The 13,635-nt window shown below is 41.3% G+C and overlaps 1 pseudogene across 1 annotated transcript; it reads right to left on the reverse strand.

Annotated features, from left to right (window-relative positions):
* Positions 1 to 6,231: 6,231 nt before the first annotated feature.
* LOC309625533 (E3 ISG15--protein ligase HERC5 pseudogene) lies at positions 6,232 to 13,104 on the reverse strand (annotated as a pseudogene). Its single transcript has one exon. The product of its transcript is annotated as an E3 ISG15--protein ligase HERC5 pseudogene (transcript).
* Between the last annotated feature and the right edge of the window lie 531 nt (positions 13,105 to 13,635).

Genomic DNA, 13,635 nt, shown 5'->3' on the forward strand with positions numbered 1-13,635 from the left:
CAAAGCTGATCTTCACTCAAAAGTAGATCACTGTGATAAGCTTCAGAAACAAGCTTAGAATGTCATTTTTTTAAAAGAAATTTATTTATGTATTTATTTGTTGGCTGTGTTGGCCTTCGTTGCTGTGTGCAAGCCTTCTCTAGTTGCGGCAAGCGGCGGCTACTCTTCATTGCAATGCGCGGGTTTCTCATTGTCCTGGCTTCTTTTTTTGCAGAGCATGGGCTCTAGGTGCACGGGATTCAGTAGTTGTGGCACACAGTAGTTGTGGCTCATGGGCTCTAGAGCACAGATTCAGTAGTTGTGGAGCATTGGCTTAGTTGCTCCGCGGTATGTGGATTCTTCCCAGGACAGGGATTGAACACCTGTCCCCTACATTGGCAGGCAGATTCTTAACAACTGCACCACCAAGGAAGCCCTAGAATTTCATTTTAGTAACTGAAATTTTTGCAATAATGTGACATATCCCCTTTTAACCTATATTGGTTCATGTTGGCTTCCCGTGATAATTTCAGAGGTAGACAAATGACGTTTGCCAAAAGGGGTAGATCTGAGGTTAAGGAGTGCCAATGGAAAGGCTTTTGGTCAGGCTAAGGAATAAGTATTTTAGCCAGTTGGATTTTAATTGTTCCATTTGGTCTTCCTACTAAGCCAGAAGACTGGGGGTGATAAACACAATGGAAATGCTGGATAATCAACCAAATCTTGCACATTGCTATATTTATCCAGTAAAATAAGTTCTTCTATCACTGTGTATTTCTGAGGAAACTCCTCAAATGGGGATCACCCTCTTTAAAAATCAATGTTCCTACTGATTGTGAAGTGGCACTTCTGCAGGGGAATGCTTCAATCCAATGTGAAAACATACAAATCATAAGAAGCATGTTTTGGTAACCTTGAGAAGGAAGCATTTGGTTAAAAACAATCAGCCAAACTTTAAAGGGACATGAAAGCAATGGAAAAATATCCTTGAGAACAGTGTAATTGTTTCCCTGGGTTATATTTTGGGCAATTGGTGCACCTTGAGTAAACCTCTGAACTGTAATAAAGGAAGACTTCCAAAAATAGTGTTTGTCCCACAATACCTTCTTATTTGAATTCAAACGAGTTAGCTCATAAATATATTGTAAAATAGGATATTGAGCCCCAATGGGAAGGATAGATTTCCCCTTTGGGCCTATCCAGAGCCCTTTATCGGAGTTGAATCTCCCTCCTCTTTGTTTCCACATGTCGTTTTGTCTCTCTGGCACCAATCCCTGAAATTTTAACAAGGTGTCAGTAACGTTCCTGGGAGGATGAAAAGAAATAGTGCCATTAGTTGTTTTCATTTTGCAGAGCTGCTGTCTTGGCAAGACGATCAGGTAAAGAGCTCCCTTTTGCTTCTGCAATGCCAGCCTTTGCATGACTCGATACCTTAATAAAAGGTAATGCACTTAGCAGCGGAATAGCATCAAATAATTCTGCTACTTGTTTCCCAATTTTAATAGGCTGTCCTGAGGTTGTTAAATATCCCTTTTGAGTCCAAAGCATACCAAAATCATGCACCACCCCAAAAGCATAGTGACTCTGTAAATATTAGCGGATTTTCTGTTGCCAACTGGCAGGCTCTTTTTAGTGCTATTCATTCATGTTTTGCAGAGGAGATATTAGGTAAGGCAGCATTTTCAAAGATTGGCAGTGGACAAATGATGGCAAAACCAGCCTGGTATTTTCCATGATGTCCTCACAGGTATGAACTGTGAGTGAATAATATAAAATCAGGGTTATCCATAGGGCTTTTGTGAAATCTCCTGGGAGATATGATTGTCAGTTAAAACAATGCCGTCATGTTTTTCATCATTGACTTCTGTTTCCTCTGGTAGTAGGGTATCTGGATTAAGCTTATTACACCTGTGAAGAGTTATATTTGGTGAAAGAAATGTAATTTCATGGGCGATTAATGGGCCTGCTGAGTAATGTTGTGTGTGATGAGAGATTAGTAAGGCTTTCACAGAGTGGGGAACAAAGAAAGTGAGAGGGTGATATGATTTTCTCTTCTACAGCCCAGCTATTGCTGTGATAACCCAGAAACAAGGGGGAAGACTGAATCTACTGAATCTGTTGGCTATAATATCTGTTGGCTATAATATCCGACTGTCTAGTAGTAAGGGACATACTGCTGAATTATACTCTTATTGCAGTCCCCTTGTTTACATGAACAAAGAGGGAGAATGGTAAATTACATGTACCCCAATGCCGCAATGTCTAAGCCAGGAGATATTTAAGGGTCTTTTATAGCTTCAGAATATTCTATTCCCCAGCAAAGAGGTTCAAATGCTCATACTTCTTTAGGTACTAAATGTAGTAACTTGTTCAGCATCACTTTCATCATGGGTCACAAACATGATATGTGAAGGAAGTCTGATTAATCCTTCTGGTATGAAAAATTCCCCCTTTATGAGTGAAAAAAATGTGGGCTTCATAGACTTCTAATATATCTCTACCTATCAGGTGAATCGGAGCACTTGCTACTAGGGAAAAGGAATGCCTTCCTTTAAGTTCTTCTAAGTAAAATTCTAAAGGTAATGATTCAAGAGCTTTAAGAGGTGCTTTAGAAACCACCATCATTTGCGTTGAAGTATTACTCTGAGGGAGGGAGGCTTTAATTTTGGTAAGATTGAAAAGGTGGCTCCTGTATCTATTAGGCCTTTGTTTCTCCTTGTATAATCATTTCTACTTCTCCCATGGTGTTGGTGAAGAAAAGATGAAAGTGTCTTAGTGTTCCCTCAGAGCAGCCTTATTGTTATTTAACTTGAAATTCATGTGTAAAATCCAGTTTACCTTTTAGATTACTTTCTAAATACAAACAATTTTAATGTTCGGGCTCTCCACAGTAAAAGAAAAAAATCCATATTTTCCTGTCATTGTGGAGGTTGGTTAACTCTCAGCTGACAGTAAATTGCTACAATTAAAGGTTTGTAATTTTTATAAGTATAGGTTTTTCTTTCTTTTTAATGGTTTTGAAAAGATGGTTGACCAGTTTGATAAGAGTGTTTGCCTGTAATGTGGACCAACTTAATTTGATTAGAGTAGCCAGTTCTTCTTCTAAAAAGGCAAAGTTAAGTAAGGATCATTTCAGTGGTTGGAGAATTATGAATAATTCAGAAACAGCTGTATCAGTTGATACAGGTCTGATAATCTAGACTCATAAACTCGGATAGTTAAATTCCTTAACAAATCCCAATGGGTCTTGACTAGGACAGGGAAAATCCTTACCTAAAACTCTAAGTTCTGCTTGGGTCCAAGAATGCACCAAGGTTGGTTAGCCTATTCCTGTAATAAGTTTCTCCTGAAAAGGGACATAACTACCTCTGATTCCTTTACCAGAGGAGAGGGTGCAGCAAGAGGCAGAGAAAAGGATGAGAAAGAGAGATAGCTTCTGAAGCAGCTGTTCAAATAGAAGATGATCTCATGGAGGAGCAGTGAAAGAGACAGTGTCAGTGCTAGCAGCATTTTAAAATTTTGATAGAGTTCAAGCAATTTCTTCTTGGTTGCCTGCAAAGAAGTTATTTTATCATTTCTTCTTTTAGAGGCTTCTAGATACAAAAGTAAACATTCTATTCAGTCTGTTTTGATCTTATGGCCAGCTTTTTCTAGTTGCATATGCAAAAAACATCAATTTTGGAGTATCAAAAGAACCCTAATTTGGCCATTTAGGGTTGAGATCTCTTTTAGTATAATTTCCTCAGTTAAGTAGGTACTTGCAAATATAAGTGCCATATGTATTGTACATGAATCTGGCTTTGGTGTTAAAGATTCACTTTCTGACACCCTTCATTTATCTTTCTTAGAAATCCTATCTCCCAATTTCAAGTTGAATTTATTTGGGATAAAATTTATTAATAAAATTGCACAGTGGGCTGGTGTGCTCCTTGTGAGCTTAACTACTCTAAATGTCACCCCAAAATCATTTCAGCTCTTTTTATAGGTCTTGGTTTCTCCCCAGGCAGTCTAAAACTGCCATGGGTACTCAGAACACTGAGCAGCCGCTCTTACATGTGGTCCCTGGAGCAGCAAGTTTTTAATTAATTAATAACTTTCCCTATGTGGCTGCTGCACAGTGTGAGGACTCTCCCTCCACCATTCCTGTAAATTTCTCAGTTGCCTCAGAGATCTGTAACTGACTGGGAGGGCACATCTCCCTTTCCTTCAAAGCTGAGCTCTTTTGTGATACTTTTGGTCTTATCCTAAAAAAAAATTCAGTTAAGACAGCCAAGTTGACATCAGGTCAGTCTCCTACGTAATCATCCAATCTAAACAAAATTATCCAGCTCTTTCTCAACTGGAGGTAACCTCAGTGTCTCTCAACTGAGCAAATACAGGCACCTTTTCTTGAACCTAAGTTCAGTGATAGCCTATTCATAAAGAGGAATTTAACAGCTTCTGAATAAACTCAGGATCTTCAATCAAGAGTTAGATATGCTGTACCATGAGAAACTCGGCCGAATTCATCTGGACTCATCAAGGAGGTGGGTGGGCACAGGGGGCCCTTAACTGACACCACGGCTCCAGACCCTCATAGAGCTCAGGAAGAAGAAGGAAGTCTTCCCTGTGGTACCTTCATGGGTCACCAAAACTGTTGACAGGGGAAAAAATGCACAATGTAAGAGCTGTGAGTCAAGTTTTTTTTCAGTGCCTTAGTGAGGACTGTATCCCTGGAGACAGCCTCGCAGATAGCTCTGAGGAACTCTTCCAAAACAGTAATGAAGGAGGTCAGTATATATGTGAATTTGGCAAAATGATACCTGCAATCAACAACACGTCTCAGTAAAAAGTTGCTGTTAGTAATGGAAAACAGATACATTTGATTTTAGTCTTTTTAAGCATGGGGAAAAAAATACAAAAATTTGGATGCATAAAATTTTCTTCTGAAAATAACTGTCTGAAAGCCTTTTTCCTAGAGCACAGTGTGCTTCATTCTGATCTGCACTCTGAACTGATTTCAGGGTGTGTTGAAGGTCAGCAACTGCAGTGATTAATGACTCAATCCTTGTAGGGCTCGATGACGTGACATTCTTTAGTTGAGACGGTAAATATTCCCAGTGATATTAAATGACCCCATAGACACAAGAGGCCCCAAGGACGGTGACAAGAGTACTACACTCCCAAGATTCAGAACCACCCCCAAACATAGCCAAAAGAAATAAAGACAGACAGTTCCTCTGAGAGCTGTCAAAAGTAAGTAGAACCTCCGCTGCAAATAGAGTGCAACCCACATTTCTGTCCAGCCATATTTTGGGGCTCAGAACATGATGACTGAGTTTTCTGCATCAAGAAAACTGACAACCTTCATGTCCCAAGCAGGCAGAAGCCAAGCCAAGTTTTCAGGACACAAATGAGACAAACAAGAGGCTATAGGTGTTGCTGGGAGAGAAAGGATTGAAAGGTATCCAGCCAATGGGTACTCCCAAAACCAAATTCACAAGATTCTGTACTTGAAAAGGGCGAGACAGCATGAGATTTTACCTTTCTTTCTTGTTCCAGTTCACCGCAGAGCTGACTCTGGTAAGATTTCTCAGCCTTTGCTGGCTTCTGCCAGTTTTCCTAGCAACCTTTTTTCAAGCTCTGGAGTGAGTGTGTTTAAAGTAGAAAGTGTAGACTTGGTATCTACCAGAATTTAGCAAGGATTTCAATTAATTTTAACTTCCCTACAGCTGTTTAAGGTAATAACTTTTTCAAACTTTTCAAACTTTTTCACTTCATGAAGCAGATAGTGTTCTTTTGGAGTAGTGCCAAACAGGAAGGAAGGCAAGAAGCCTTTATAGGATTAAGAAGAAATGACAAGTAAGAGACAAATTGAAAATATTTGTTTGACTGGGGTGACATAGTCACCCTGGTTTAGGAAGAGAAGAAACAAGGAAATAAATGTAGAGCCCATACACCAAAAAAAATGGACAACTTAGAAGAAATGGAAAAATTTTTTAGAAAGGTACAATCTCCAAAGAGATTGTACCTGCTTCAGCAGGAAGAAATAGAAAATATGAACAGACCAATTACCAGTATAGAAATAAAATCAGTAATTTAAAAATTTCCAAAAAGCGAAAAGTCCAAGACCAGATGGCTTCACAGGTGAATTCTACCAAACATTCAGAGAAGAATTATTACCTACCATTCTGAAACCATTCCAAAAACTTGCAGAAGAAAGAACACTTTCCAATTAATTCCATGATGCCACCATCATGAATGGTGATGATGCCACCATCATCATTTGGTGGTGATGCCACCAAAGCCACACAAAGATATCACACAAAAAAGAAAATTACATGCCACTATCAATGATGAAGATCAGGATAAAAACAAGAATGTCCACTCTCGTCATTTTCATTCAACAGACATAGTTTTGTAAGTCATTTACAAATGATGGAAAAGAAAATGGATTAATTTCCAAAATATACAAATAGCTCAAAATCAAAAAAAACCAACAAACCAATCAAAAAAGGAAAGAAGACCTAAAAAGACATTTCTCCAGAGAAGACAAATGTCCATCAGGTACATGAAAAGATGCTCATTATTGCTAATTATTAGAAAAACACAAATTAAAACTATAATGTGGTTCATGTTTCCGTCTCTTTAGGAAGAAGCAATTAGCCTGAAGCAGTGAGGCATCCTGCCTAAATATATACACACGGGTGACCGGTCTGTGATGGAAAACCCTACCTGTTCAGCTACGTTTATTCCCAACAAGAACCCACTGTCGAAAGGTGCTTTCCACGAACGTGGTAGAAACGCCCACGGTTACTCACAGGGAAATGAGCTGCTGCGAGCTTTGCAAAGAACGTACTCGCCTGATTCCGTTGAAAGCCGATATCCCCTCAACTTGTTATTCGAGGTAATCACCAGGAGGGGTTGATGTTTCTCTCCCTTTGCCTTATCTTCTCCAAACGCTGGAAAAATATTCAATGCCCTGGTTGAATACAGTTATTCAAAGACCGATGTCCTAGCTTTTAAGACAGAGCTACATCATTACAAAGGGAAACAAGACGTATACGACCATGGAAAGCCATCTCCTCTGATTCCCCTTTGCAACACAGATGGCAGGAAAGTTTTTAAGCTCTTCTTCACTGGACAGCATAACGGAGATCTTAAACACCTGACAATTCCAGGGTATCTTCAGCCCTCATGGAAACACAGGGCCGATTGTCTCCTCCCGTAAGACATCGTGGGCCACAAGGTGCTGTGCAGAGTATGGTTTTGTTTTGTTTTTGAGTTAATTTTATTTTTGAAAATATTTACCAAAAGTGGTAAAGAATAGAATTCTAAAGGTAGAATATTTAGGGTGGTAGAGGACACCAAAACATGTCTGTGTTCTTATGGGATCTTTTTCATTCAAATTTTCAGTACAGCGAAATGTTATTTTCATGTTCTTTAAACCTTTCACTTGAATTCTGTCAGTTCCTACAAGTGTAAGAAACAAGAGGAATTTTTTCTTTTCCTCCAAAGTCAATTTGTATAAACCTTTGGTGGGATGTGAATTGTCGTATCCTTGTTCATAATGTGCATTCTTTCAAATATTTCCCAGTCGTAATTTTCCAATAATCACATCCTTGAGTTCTTCAAGATGGAAAAATTCAATAATCTCCTTGTCACACACTTTGTGAAATCCTCTCTGAAACTCTTCATAAACCGCCTTTACAGAGATGTTGAGGATCTAATTGACATATTTAGAAACATAGTCTCTCTTGTTAGTCTGGTGGTCAGTTACGTGACTTCCGTTAAGAATTGTCTACATCATTTTTGTCCCAACGCACATTAAAATGGATGTGAAATACTTCTCCAAAGTCATCACCTTCATCATCTAGAAGTGTTGGCAAACTCTTTGCCAAAACAGGATTGAGTTCTATCAAGTCTTCTAATGATGGCATTTGGTCCAAAAGTTTCTTAAAGAGAGAGTGTGGGAAAGGGATGTAAGCAACATTGCAATTGAATCCACACAGAACCCCAAAGAAGAAATAACTTCTCAAATTTAGGCTTAACAAGAAACCACATGTAGGAAACCTCTTCAGGATATGTGAACATCCCATATTCCAGCCGGGTCATTTCTTCCAAGAGAAACTGGAAAAACTGCCCTGACTCCTCCAAAGTCATATCCAATTTCTCCACTAAATGAAACCAGTAACTCTTTCCTCAGATCTTCAATCTCATATTGATTTAGCTGATTCAAAACATCCTCAACCAAGTGACTCCTTCTGACTGTTAGACTCAAGGTGAGCCGTAAAGCTAATTCAGACACTTCTTGTGCCACAATGCAAGCCATCCGCATAGAAGCTCAAAATTTCTTCTGTATTTTTAAAAGTGAGACTGCATAATGTAGATTAATTTTCGACAGAATATTAGAGATAAATGGAAAATTACTGAATATGACAGGATACTGGATGTCCATTGAAGTGTCTGAGTTCATTTTCCAGGAGGACCTCTGTATGCATCTTCATAAAAATCAAGCGTGTGAGTTCATTTACTTTGAAGATATTTTCAGGCAGTTGACATGTAGTCTGGTTTACCCTGTGCAGCTTTTCCAACATTTCTAGGAGAGTTTTAATGTGATAGTTATGCTCAGTACATCCAGTCCAATAATTCAGTTGAGAAACGATGGCTGTTTTACACCTGGACCAATTTGATGAAAGCAGATTCTTACAGAGATGCCCAGTATTCCTCCAGAACCTCTGATGACTGGTCACTTATTTTATAAACAGCTTCTGCAAACGGAACCACCAAACTGTCCCAGTTATAATCATGCATCACAGGACATTCTGGGAGAAGGAAGAAAATTTCTAAAGCTTCCTGATATGGAGAATGAAATGGAAGATTTTTGAGCAGAGTAACCCTGAGACGTGGTTATCATGTTAGTAATCCAGTCCTTTTGGGTTAACTCCTTAAAGGTGTCCCTTGCTGTATTTAAGTCCAAATGAATAGACATCGTTTCTCCAGCTATTCGTTAGCTTAAAAAACTTCCAGCCAGACATGAAAGAGATGAAAATATTACTCTAATTTCCCTTTTTGTATTTTGCCACTGTTTAGTCCCCACATCAGCAATCCACCTCTTTACATGTAGTGCCTTCATTCAAGGTAGGAATTTTCCTCCTCAGATTAACATCATAGGAATTCTTTTTTTCCATTCAAAGCAAAATGCTTTGATCCCCTCCAGCAATCATTAACTCCTTTTCTGAGGTACGGCTTTCAAATTTGAGTTCTTCATTTGATGGCAATTTCATGGGACATGGTAGCAGTTGATTATGTGTTCCACCGTTTCCCAGTTGTCCCTCTTTTCCAGAACCAAAAGAAAGACCTTCCCCAAATCAGAAACATAAGCAAGTGTGTGCTGCCTTCCATATGCTATCTGGGTCACTCTAGTCCCAAAGAGCCCAGTTACCAAAGAGGGCCTTAACTCATTCTGTGTTGAATTGTGACCGAGCTGCCCATACTTTCCATCACCAAAAGTAAACTCTTTGTGAGCAGGGCAGTGTGAGAGCCTCCACAAGCGAGGAATTCAACGTTCTGATTGTCCAACACTTCAATATGGGAAGGAGAATCTTTATTGTATTTGTGGCCCAGGCCCAGCTGTCCACAATAATATTTTTCCCCATGAGTAAACGTTTCCAGTAATGGATAAGGCCATGCTATGGGCTTCTCCTGCAGAAATCTGAACCAAGGGGACCATTAGAGGTGCTCCACAATCTGTGGTGTGGGGGTTGAAGCAAATATTCTTCCAACTCCAAGCTGACGGTCTAAGTTCTGTCCTCATGCAAAAAGCTCACCACGTTTTGAAAGTACAAGAGGATGATAATCTCCACATGTGATCTGAATTATATTTTTTTCTTGTAAAATGCACTGAAACCTTGCATGTTCTATGCTATAGAACAGGGTTCTATATGGTTTTCCATCTGAGGATACAGCCAGCATGTGCTCTGCATTATGATCCACAGAATGTATCATCATTTTTTTCCCTAACAATGCACTTCGGCTTCCCGGCTCCATCGCTCCCCACTGGCAGCTAGTGGGCCTCGACGTCGGCCCCATCGCGCTCCAGCACCGCCAGGAGTTGCGCATGCAGCACCTCCGGCGCGTTGCCTTGGTCCTCCGGGACAGCGCGCTGCGGAGCCCGGAGGCGATGGGGGAAGAGCCAGAGCTCTGCGCCACGCGGCTCCGCGGGCCGGGACACAGGGACCAAGCACGTGCCGCTCCGTGACCTCTTCTGTGACCTACGCTCCATCGCCTTTTTCACGGGCTCCACGGCCTGCCTCAGCTCTCCGGACCTGCGGAAGAGGCCGAGTTGCGGCGAGGCAAGGAGAGAGGGAGACGGCCGCTCAGAGAACGCTAACTGCCCCCGACCGTCGAGGGGCAGAGCCGGAGAGGGCGGAACGCGCTGCGGCATCGAGGAACCACGGCCTCCCTACCTCCCGTGCAGAGTATGTTGAACGGTGCTTTGGGAAAGGCTTTTCCCTCAAGAGTCATAGGCATAGCTTTTCTGGCTCCACAACACATATTAAGGCACTTGCTGAGTTCTACGGGTATCTACAGTAATGCATTGCTAAGATAACAGGCAGGAATTCTCTTCCTTGAAAAAAACGGCTCTGAACAGCATTTCCTGTCGGCAGCCTCGAAAAAGCTATCGCAGTTAGGGTGGGAAACCCTCTCTTGTGTATGGGAGACAATGGGCACTTTCTCTCTAAGAATCGCTAGGTCTCTGCATAAAGGACTCGACCAATTTAGCCTATAAAAAAGTCTCGTTACCTGTTTGTGATAGAAAAGTCTCGGTGCTTCAGGCACTTGGGAACAAACGCATTGCCCAAAAGCTCGCTAAGGATCAGTGTTGCGACCTTGACTGTACACTCGCAAAAATTGTTCATTCATCTGGGTCGTACGAATCAGGTTCGTATTTCCCTCTCTATGGAGAGAAGCAATTAGCCTACAACACAGAGGCATCCTTTCCCAATCAGTCTTCAAACACCGACTGCATGGCCACTTTATCACCTTTGGATTAGAGTGGCAACACCGGGATCTTAAACAAGACACTGCCTGCCCCACACTTTAAAGGCGTCTTTCACTCACTGAAAGAACACACGGCCGCAGAGGTGTTATTTTCTCCATAAGAACCAATTGGCTGCACTCCTTCCGGAGAAGTACCTTCAACTGGGAAGGCTTGCGAGAGTTTTTATCTCCATGGGCTTAAACACAGCTTATCTAGCTCCATAAGGTCTAGAAACACCCTTGCCAGGGTTCCAAGATTCCACAGGGGTTGCCTTCTCAGCTCACACACACGGTATAATTCCCTTCCCCGAGAAAGGGCAATTTCCTGACGAGGGCTTGGTGGAAAGATTTTTCCGGTTAGTATGGGAAACTTCACTGTGTATGGGAAGGAAACGGCCCTTGTTTCCACTGGCACCTAAGTATCTGTTGGCAGACTCAGGGGAGTTGGCCTTCACACACGCTTGCGTGATGAATCTGTTTTATAAAACGCTGCCTGCACACCTACGTTTATCTCAAAAACCCACTGCCTAAATGTGCTTTCCTGAAACTTGCTAGAAATGCACAAGTTTACTCAAGGGAAAGGAGCTGTTCCGAGCAGTGCAAAGAACGTACTCGCCTGATTCTCTCTGTTGAAAGCAGACCTTCCCTCAGCTTGTCATTACAAGACATAGCTGACCAGGGAAAGCCATCTCCTTTGATTCCCCTTGGAACAGAGAAGGCAGGGAAGGTTTGAAGCTCTTCTTCACTGCACAGCTTTATGGGGGTGGTAAATAACCACCTACATTCCTGACACTTCCAGGGTATCTTCCGCCCTCTTGAGAAACAGGGCTGATTGTGTCTTCCCATAAGATGTCATGGGCCACGTGGTGCCTTAGAACTGTTGCTTGTGAAAGGCTTTACTTCTAAGTGCCTTATGAACACCTTTAGTAGCTCAACAGCACATCAGAATACACAGGCTTGTTTAACAAGATTCTGGAAAACTTCACTAGTCAGATCACATGCAAGATATAGCTTCCCTTCCAGAAAAATATCACTATGAGGAAAACTACTTTTTCAGAAAGTGGTAAAAATCTTTAGGTTAATACTATCGGGGTTAAATGGGCTGTTTTTGTACTGTCGGCTGGGTACCGCTTTAAAGACACAATGAAGTTTGCTATACAATCACCGTTGTCATCTGTCTGTGAGAGAAACGCTACCCACTTCAACCACTTATGGTAAGTTCCTTGGAAAGAAAACATTTCCTGAAAGTTCTTTCCTGTAGCTGTGACAAACACATACATTTACTAACAGGCAATCAAATCTTTCCATGCTGGTTTTAAAAATCATTCCAATTGTGGGGTTGTGGCCAATTAGCTGTGTCTAGTTCTTCTGGGTTAGTTTGGTATATTTCTCCATACAGGCTCTAATTGGTTGTCCCTTAAGAATTTTATTCTAAATGAAATTACCATAACAGACTAGTAAAACAGGTGGTCCAGAGACTTTTGGCTACTGTTAATAAGGCTTAGTCCAGTAATAGCACATTGAGTCACCTAACAAAATCCTCACCTGACCTGGGAATGAGAATTCATAGCTCTGGTGAGACAAAATTGTCATGAAATGCCTCCCAAACCTTGGTCAAATTTGTGACCATGAGAGAGCTGTGCCAACTACAAATTGGCACTTGCCATCTACCTCTACAAAGATTAAATCATGAGGTGCTGAAGCTGCTGATGTTTAACAACCTCTGAAAGGAGTTCAGGGTGGACATGAGGAATGAGACACTCTGTGCTCATAAAAAACTGGCAGAACAGGGCTTCAGATAGATATTTTCAGAAGATTTTATGAGCCTAATTCTTACATCTCATATCTATAAAAGCCTTAAAATCATTAACGGTAATATCTGCCCCTCATGACTAGCAGCAAGCCTTTGCAAAATGTGTGTTTGACTGCATGTACCTTCTTCACTAAAATCTTATATAACACTGTCCTTCCCCCCTACCTCTTTGGAGTAGTTTCTCAAAGCTATCTGAAATGCTGTCTCCCTGGCTATAGTGCTCATTTTGCCCAAACAAAACTTAACTTGCCACTCTCATCTTGTGCCCTTTTTTTCAGTTAACAAAACCTACAAGAAGACCACAGGGGCTGTTGAGTGCAATGTGAGCGAGGGGCACCCTGTTCCTTTTGTCAATTCTAGGCTATGGTTAAGCAGTTTTACATTCTGTAGCTCTAATATGAAGGAAGCTGGACTGAAAACCTCATTACTCATCAGAAAACAGAAGATGATGAGAATTTTCTCAGGGGAGTGAAAAGTATTCTCATAGCAGCTCCTAACAATAAGCGTCCCATTTCCCTGTGCTCCAGGAGAATGACAAAGCTTTCTGCCAAGTGTGCAACAAACACTATGGGACAGTCATGAAGCTCTTTTCTATCTCCTCTATGGAACAAAAGCCTAAAGCTGCTGAGAGGTCAGAAACCTTGTTATCTTTAGGACACTGGTCAAGACCCATTTCATCTTGGAAAAGGAAACAGAAAGACACCCTCTAACCTGGGGGAGAATCAGATATGGGTTCTAAGCCTAGACAACTAGAGGTCTTTCATAGCTCAGATGGAGGCAGAATCTCTTAGAGGCCCACCCCTCAAAGACCCCTGTACACA

The sequence above is a fragment of the Balaenoptera borealis genome (genome assembly GCF_965194805.1).
Source record: "Balaenoptera borealis genome assembly, chromosome: 3".
Taxonomy (NCBI): Eukaryota; Metazoa; Chordata; class Mammalia; order Artiodactyla; family Balaenopteridae; genus Balaenoptera; species Balaenoptera borealis.